Source organism: Numida meleagris, chromosome 5, assembly GCF_002078875.1.
Source record: "Numida meleagris isolate 19003 breed g44 Domestic line chromosome 5, NumMel1.0, whole genome shotgun sequence".
In the NCBI taxonomy this organism is placed as follows: domain Eukaryota; kingdom Metazoa; phylum Chordata; class Aves; order Galliformes; family Numididae; genus Numida; species Numida meleagris.
In genome coordinates, this window is record NC_034413.1 from 9,187,204 (window position 1) to 9,195,791 (window position 8,588).

At 37.5% G+C, this 8,588-nt stretch overlaps 1 long non-coding RNA gene across 1 annotated transcript in view; it reads left to right on the forward strand.

Annotated features, from left to right (window-relative positions):
* The window catches only part of LOC110400041, a 178,471-nt gene extending 171,942 nt beyond the window's left edge, over nt 1-6,529 (forward strand). The window contains exon 8 of the long non-coding RNA XR_002439558.1: nt 193-6,529. This is a non-coding gene — a long non-coding RNA (uncharacterized LOC110400041). The remainder of the gene's footprint in view (nt 1-192) is intronic.

Below are 8,588 nucleotides of genomic sequence, written 5' to 3' on the forward strand. Positions count from 1 at the left end.
CTACCTAAGGAGCCTGTTCCAGTGTCTGACCATCCTTACAGGAAAGAAATTTTGCATACTTGAGTCTCAATCAACGTCTCAGAAACAATCTTGGCTTTGGTGTTTTCTAGCAAAAGCTTGGATTTGGTAATGCTGCTATATTTTATGCTAGGATTTGCGCCCAGAGTTATCCATTCACATGCTTTCTTTCAGAAATCAGCACAAACCCTTCCACTGCTTTTGGTTTCCATACATTCCTGACTACTGGCATAAATTCAGAAAGAAGAAATCTCAGGACAGCGTGTTTTCTGGCTGTACGTTACATAGCGGAAGAGAGCTTGGGAAAGGAAGCATGAATAGCTCAGGGGAGGTTCCAGTTGAATATAAGGAACAGTTTCTTAGAGTGGTGAAGCATTGGGACAGGCTGTCCAGGGAGGTAGTGGAGTCTCTGTCCCTGATGTTCAAGAACTGTAAAGATGTGGCACTGAGGGATGTGGTCAGTGGGCACGGTGGGGATGGGCTGGTGGTTGAACTAAATGATTTTAGTGGTCTTTTCCAAACGTAATGTTTCTATGATGTTTTTTTCCAGCCGTAAATTCTTGTAATTAAAACCTTGGCAAGTTGTTAGGGATTTTCTTATTTTATTTTCTCATCATTTTAAGCAATTCAAGAAGCAAAACATGTCACTGATTAAAAAAGACTTAGTAGTACAAATCTCATAGGAAATGTTATTTTTAGACCAGTTTTGTTAATAAATACTTAAAAAAAAACCTAAAATATTGTGATTAATCAGCCTTTAAATTAATGTAGAAGTATAAACACAACTTAGTTTCAAATCATTTATGAAGAACTGGTAAGCTTAGAATTAGCAGTGTTGCTGCTCTTCGTGCTCAACTTTGGCACTCCTGTTTGAAATGAAAACTTTGTTGAAGTATAGAAGCAAAAATTCCTCTAACGCTTACATTCATTTATGACGCTTACAGGGGAAGTCGGTGCGATGAGTGTATGAAATGAAGTTATGTTTTTAGATAAGAGTTATCACAGAATAAAAATACACCCTTTATTGCTGTCTTTGTCTCTTTGTGAAACTTCAGCCTCTCCTTGCCTTCCTTTGATCACAGAGCAAACTATTTATGGTCAACCTGAGAAGCTGAACAAAGGTTATACTTCAGTAATTAAATCACTTTACTGATTAGGTTTGACTTTCCATGCTCAGTCTGATTTCAAAAGAAGAAAAATAAAGACCTTTAATCTGCTTGGAAATGCCAAGGAAAGTAAACCCTGTAGTACAGCAGGAACAAGATCTATTCACATTTCTCATCAGTTTTTCTAGATCAAGATGGTGAACATCTTTAACTAGTTCTGCATTTTGTGGTGTGCATGAAGCTAAGTGACAGTGAGTTCCAGGGGCAGCGTAAGGGACATGCAAGTAAACTGGAATTTCTTGTTTAAGAGTTTCCAGCCAAAGAGGTCTTTGCAGGCAGGTCAGATAAAGGCATAGAAAGTGGTCCCCTCTTCTGAAATAAATGGGATTCTAGTTTTTATTTTTAATATTTTTGAAGTTACCATCTTAATGGCTTAAAACTCATGAAAAGGTCAGGATTCTTCATTATATGAGTTTGTAGTCTCACATTTTATGGCTGTTCGTCTTAGCTCTGGAGTGCTAAAGATCACTATGGTTTATCTGATGAGTATGCTTGTAACTTCTATTCCAATCAAGGTGTCCAGGCTGGAGAAAATCCATGTGTTCAACCAGATCAGCAAAGGACACTCTAAAATGGTGGTTCCTGTCTTCAAACACCTGATTAAGACCCATAATTAAAGAGTTTTCTTGGCTTTCTTTTTTCTTCTCCCCTGTAGAAATAGATGAAAACTCACAATTTGATCTTGCCCCTAAGTCCACGGGAACTTGCATTTTGTATCCAACATAACATTAGTGCGCCTTTTATAATGTCAACTTGAACTATGAGTCTCTGCATGCTCATCGTTAAAAGCACTTGCTTGAGGAAGTAGCAGCTATGCTGTAAATTCATTTTGCTCTATTCTGCAAAAGGTTTCCTGTCATGTTATCCAAATTTTGTTTACAAATCTGTGACTTCTTCACTCTGACAAAGAATTCCTTGTTCTAATGCTGTAGTGAGTATCAATTGGTATCTTTTTGGTACACGAAATGAGCTAACTCTAGAAATCAATGGACAAATATCTCCCCCACCAAAACTCACAATTACAACTAGCGCCTTTGCAAGCAATTTTCATGAAGGACTTTGTGATTAATTTTGAAGGAATGCCTTTCTACTATTTTGAGCTTTCTTTCCCCATGGGGAATTCTGAGCTGGTTGACCTAGTTGGATCCTAAAGACCTTTTGCACAGCTAAAGAGTCAGAATGGAGCCAGTCAGTTGACAGAAAAGGTCAAAAGATGCCATTACACATGGAATTGATGTACTGGAGTCCTTTGTAGGAAAATATCTTTTAACGACTTGACCCAAGATGGAATTTCTCACTGAAACAGGAGATGTCGTAGAGAGTAAATAACCTCAGGATTACAGTGTTTGCTTAAGAAATTGAATTACAAGCCCATGATTCAGACCAAGAATATGAACTTGTGTTTTCTAAATCCTAGAGAAGTGTTGTACTTAGCTCTAAGTTATCAACATTCAATTTTGTTTGTCACTTCTCATTAAAATACTCAATTTGTAAATCAAGCAACAAACTCAAGAATTCTGCCTCACAGGTTACCGTTTTCAATAGTCAGCCTGTACGTAGATTCAAACCAATCCTTTTCAGAAATATCTCTACAGTTCTTTAAGTAACAGAAGCTGTTTATCTATTTAGATGCATCCTCCTGAAAGAAACTTTGGGATATTTTTTCCTTTGTCTTGAGGTAAATAAAAGAGCTAATGCTATTTTTCATGTTTTTCACAGCACAGCCATGGTAAGTCCATTTTATGTGCTGATAACTCTCTCCAAGATCTAGAGAGCTTTCATGCTATTTCAACTCTACCCACTGAATACCAAAAGCAAGAGAGGAAATCTCTTTTGCTCTGAAAGACTGTGGAAGCAGTAGTGCAAGAGTGGTTTTTTTTGCTGTTGTTGCAGTAGCCTTTAATCCCTTGACTGAAAACACTACTTTTATACTAAATGCTTAGCTCTTTACAGGATGTATTTGTAGCAGTGATGGGGAGATGGAAAGATGGAGAAGCAGAGATCTAGGATCAAGAATTCCATCACTATGGAGCTGAACTGGATGCTTTCCTAGTAGCTTTTCTCAGTAGCAACTTCAAGCCTTAGAGTAGTTTGAATTTACATATAATGTGTAAAAACACAGCAGTCTTGCTCTGTGTTTATTATTGGCAGAGTAATCTTGGGCTTCTTTTTGAAGCCCTATGATTACACAATCTTCTAAGAGTAAAAAACATCCTAGACCTTGTGTTTACAGTGAAAAGCTGAAAGATAACTGAATGTCCAAAGGCCAGAGATTTTGAATTTCATAGTGCTCAAGTTAACTACAGTGAAAGAAAGAATGTCTCTGTGTTGCAGATTTTTATTTGTTTAGTTAGAATACTAGAGAGAAATAAAAGACATTGCTGATTCTGTTTTCCAGATAGGGTAGAACAGGACAGTAAGATTAAGTTTCTTGCTGGAGTTCTCAAGGAAATCCTGTGCCAGGGCAATGAGCAGAGAACCTCTCTTTAGAGCCAGGAAAGCTTCTTGACTGCAAGCCTTCCTTTTCTCCTGTGTTGAGAGCAGGTATGTTTAGCAAACATAGACCCAGCAGCCTCCTCTTCTAATAGATGCTTTAGGGGCTCTCTTGGTGTGATCTGGAGGTTCCTTACCTGCTCTTGTAGCTCCTAGTGCAGAGCTGTTTCATGCTCAAGGGAAGAGGTGAATAGATCTTAAATTTCTGAAAGGTTTCTCTTCATCAGAAGAATTATATCTACATCTAGAATTATATATACATCTAGGAATATTTGAGGAATAATGGGCTGCCCAAGCATTCTTAGATCTTCTAATTATGGTTTGATTGTTTGAGTAGGCCTTCCTCTGCTTCATTTTCTCCCTTTCTTGCTTTACTTCCTGCCCTTTTCTTGAACAGTTTCCATGTTCCTTTGCTGCCTTTCCCTGCTACAAAGTTAAAGAGCCATCCTTGTAATCCCACTTTCTGTTTCTGTGTCCACATTCACAAATTGTAGAACATTTTACTTAAATCATTATAGTCTAGAATAAAACAACTAATTTTCTTACTGAAATTTTCTGTGAAATATAGAAATAACTTCTTTCTTTCTGAATTTAATAGTAGAACTTTGTGGGAGGAACATTCAGCTCACATCTCCTAAGATATGAGAATATATTAGTTATAATAAAATTGAGAAAATTCCATATTTTTTTTCTTCAAGAACTTGCTGGGTTTTTTTATTTCTTTTCCTCTGGAGCAAAGGGCAGAAGTCTGCATTTCAGCACAAAGGGAATTTCAATGAAACCTGCTTCAAGCAATTCTTTGGTTATTACTTTTTAATACTTACCCGTTAGCATGCTTCCTTCTCTACTTTGACATTTAGCTTTAATCTGCGTATAGATACAAACATCACTTCTATACTCAGATTTGAGTCTGCTCCACTGCCCTTGAAACAACTTGCAGAGGTGAAGTGCATAAGAGGAACATGGCAACAATATTATTGTCATTTAAGAACAGATGTTAAAAAAGAACAAAATCTCAATTATTTTATTTTCCATCTGAAGTACTAAGATCCAATCCCAAATTCCCCACATATGAACCCATGAGATTAAAATCCAGAAATAAATTCAATTGATACAACTTTTCATTGTAATTACATGGGTAGAGATCTGTATAGCAAGCTGTAAATGTCAAGAGTCCATTTGACTTGTCATTCCCAGGAGAGCTGTGCTGAACACAAGATTTATCTGAGTTTTATTCTGAGTTAACTTGCATCCGGATCCTCTCTAGCTGACAAAATCAAAAAAGTTGGACTAGAATTGAGCTCAAGAGCTCCTCTAATGAAATTCCCCTTGTTGTCAGGCAGAATCGGCAGCTTTGGTAGCATTGGTGTTTGATGCTCATCTAGCATGTCCACAAAGATTGGAAGACTGGCAGCTTCACCACAAGCTTTGAGAAAGGATAGCATGTTTCTTCTTTGTTACAGTCTATTTAATGCATGGAGATCATCATTATGTCCCTTAATCCTTTTTATTTTTTTTGATCTCCACTTTCATCCAGATTCCCTGCCCATGTACATCCTTGGAATATGGGTGGCTATAGGTATCACTTCTAAATGCTCTTCTGTAGACCTGGTTGAGGATTTTACCTTATAAATTACTTTTCCAACCTTAAAGATTCTAAGATCATCTTGTCCAACTGTCAAGCCATGCCCACTGACATCCCTCCGCGCCACATTTCCATGTTTCTGGAATACCTCCAGGAACAGTGACTCCTCCCACTCCCTGGGCAGCCTGTGCCAGTGCCTTACCCCTCCATCAGAGGATAATTTTTTCCTAATATCCCACCTGAACTTCCCTGGCACAACTTAAAGCCATTACCTCTTGTCCTGTTGCTGTTACCTGGGAGAAGAGACTGACCCCCACCTTGCTACAACATCCTTCCTGGTAGATGTAGAGAGCAATTTTAAAAAACAAAACAAAAACAAAAAAAAAACCTCAAAACAATCTTGTAGGTGCTTTTTTTTTTCTGTGAGAGACAGTTTCTAAAGAGTGCAGTTTGCACCTATCTCAAATTTTCCCACTAAATAGATGAGTTTTTAGACTCCTGTTTACCTGATGCTAGAGTATTTGTCTTCATTCTTTTTTTCTTTTTAATTTTATACATCTACTGTAAGGTCAGAAGAATTGTGATTACCAATTAAAATAACTATTCCCAGACAAAACACTTTTTCAGAATATGTTAGTGAATATTTTAGCAGGAATATCGATCTTCTCTCAGATAAATCACTATCAAGCTCCGTAAAATGTGGTGAAACTAATATTTACAAGTAGAAAAAGCAAAAGACAGAATGAATACAATGCATACCAGCCTCCAAATAAGTTATCTAAAAAATTTTTAATTCTATGGTTTCAAGTTCTATGCAGAAATACCAAATGGACTGAACGTGTCTCATGAGGTTCAGTAAGGTTTAATCAACTTTAGTTCTTAATATGAATTGGGAAATATGAGACTGAGTAACTGAAACACTGTCTAGGTGGTTTTTTACTTCATCATTTGTGGACTTCTGCCTATACTGAGGTAGGAAACATTTATCATCACATTTCTAGCTCAGACTGTGGAAGAAATTCAAATGTGAGGATAGCAGAATGCTATAAATTAGAAAAGTAATTAGCCATTCACTTTTGAAGTTTGGTAGAGGCTATTGGTCTTCTAAGCTGGAGAATCTGATGGAAAACTAAAAAATTATGGCATACGTCAATGGTTTACGGGCGTTCGGCCCGGTTCCATGACGAAGGGAATGGGGGACCCACGGGCCCACACCCTGGGAAAAGGGGGAAAGGGTAAGGAGATGGCCCTGAGAGCAAAGAACAGTGGCAACAATCTGAGGAGAAACAAACTAATTTACTAAATAAGATATCGGAATGCAAAACAACACACTATAATACAATATAATTACAATTTAAGCTGATAAATCCAATACAGAGAGAGAGAGAATGTCCCAAAATCAAGGTAGGCCTTACTCTACTACTGACGATAAGATGGCTGGAGAGCGAGGTGCTGCCAAGACGAGAGACGGCGGAAAAAGGGATGAGGTCTCGTGATCTGCAAGCTTTTATCTTTTCCATCTGTCTGGAAATGGTAACAGAGGAGAAAAATACCCTGGGAAATGTAGTAGTCCTTCTCTTCTGAGAACCAGGTACATTCACTACATGATGTTATGATGTGGAATACCAATAACCGAAAATCACAAAACCATGACAGGCATAGAAGTGCTGATTGATCAAAATGGAAGCACTCAGTGGGAACAAAAACAGGATCTGGACTTAAGAGACTGACTGAAAACTAGGAATAAAGATGATTGTCATCTAATATCCGCTACCTGGGGAGAAAAATCAATGTTTGACTTTAAAAATGACTCTCACTTTTTAAATTGCAGGTAATGTAAGATAAATTGAACTTTTATGTAACTGTATTTTACATATATTAATGCATTCTGAAATTATTAAATCTCACCTAAAGACAATGTTTAGAAGTCTTAAAATTATGAAAATATTTTACTTCTGGAGGAGAAAGCGTGTTAATCAATTTTAACTATTTTATTCAATACAAAACCTATTCCAAAGTGACAGACTCGTCCAACAGATGTGTTCTTCGTAACTCATGAAACTTGGTTTGGACAATTTGTATCTGAAGGGAAACGCTTATGAAGGAGAAGGGTGTTACCATTTCAGTGTTACATCTGTCACCTTTGTTTATGATGAGCCTCCAGCAAAGGAGACTATTTAAGACTACCCCTGAAGTTTTACTATCTGGTCATGCAGTGGTGCACCCTGTAGAAAAGAGACATTCCCTGAATCTCCTATAGGCAGAAGCAGGATGAGTTATCTTTGCTCAGACCATAAATGTGAATTCTTTAAGGACCAGCTTAGATTCTCCTTGTATGAAGTGTTTAAAATATGCAAATCCCACAGTTCCCAGATGAGTTTCAAATTATCTAAAGACAGAAAGATGGTGCAGTCACTGTGGTCTGGACAGCTTCTTTAGCAGCGGTAGCTGCCCACATTAGCTGTTTATTTTCTGTCAGGCCTTCCAAAGCAACCAAACTTAAATCAGAAGTTCCAGGCTTTAGTACAGTCATTTCTAAGTAAAAACATAATATGTCATGAAAATCAATTAGGCTGTTTGATCACACCAGACACTTTTGCTCTGACTCAATGAACTCATGACTCAGCCTCTCAGCACAGATGTAGGAGGAGACAGCTTAAAGCAAAGAATCTTTAGGTTTTCCTAGAGCTCTGTAGTGCAACTCCCGTAGCTTATAACCTTTCTTGTTAACTACATTGCTTTTCCTTGTATGTGATCCTGTCCCTTTAGGACCTCATTCAAAAAAGCTCTCGGCTGGCGGCACGTAAGGGGTTCCACCATCTGCTGTACGATTTCTTAAATGCTGACATTTAAGTGAACATAAAGGAGCTGGCTATTTTATATAGTTCTCAGTTATTTCGTATTCCAGGAGACTTTATCCTCTTTTTTACTGTTTTACATTCTTCTGTCATGAAATTTAATCTGTAATCCTCCCTAGAAGTCTTCACTGTGAAACCTTAGGGATTTTCTGGAAGCTGAGTCATTCTTTGGTGCCAATCTTTGCATAAATAGTACTCTCTATTTGGGTTTATCTGTTCCTTCTTTCTTCTTGTTGTCTTTTAGGCAGAAAAAAATTGCTGGGTCCAAGGGAATACTGTAAAAAGAATGCCACAACTCCAAACGGTGATCAGAATAGTGTCAGAATACTCTGTCTCAATCTCACGTGCTTTGTTCCATGCAATGGGATATTGTTACAGGTGGATGACAATTGTGGTACTCCATATGTATATATATGTACATACGGAGTATATATGGTATATATACTCCATATATATACATATATGTAT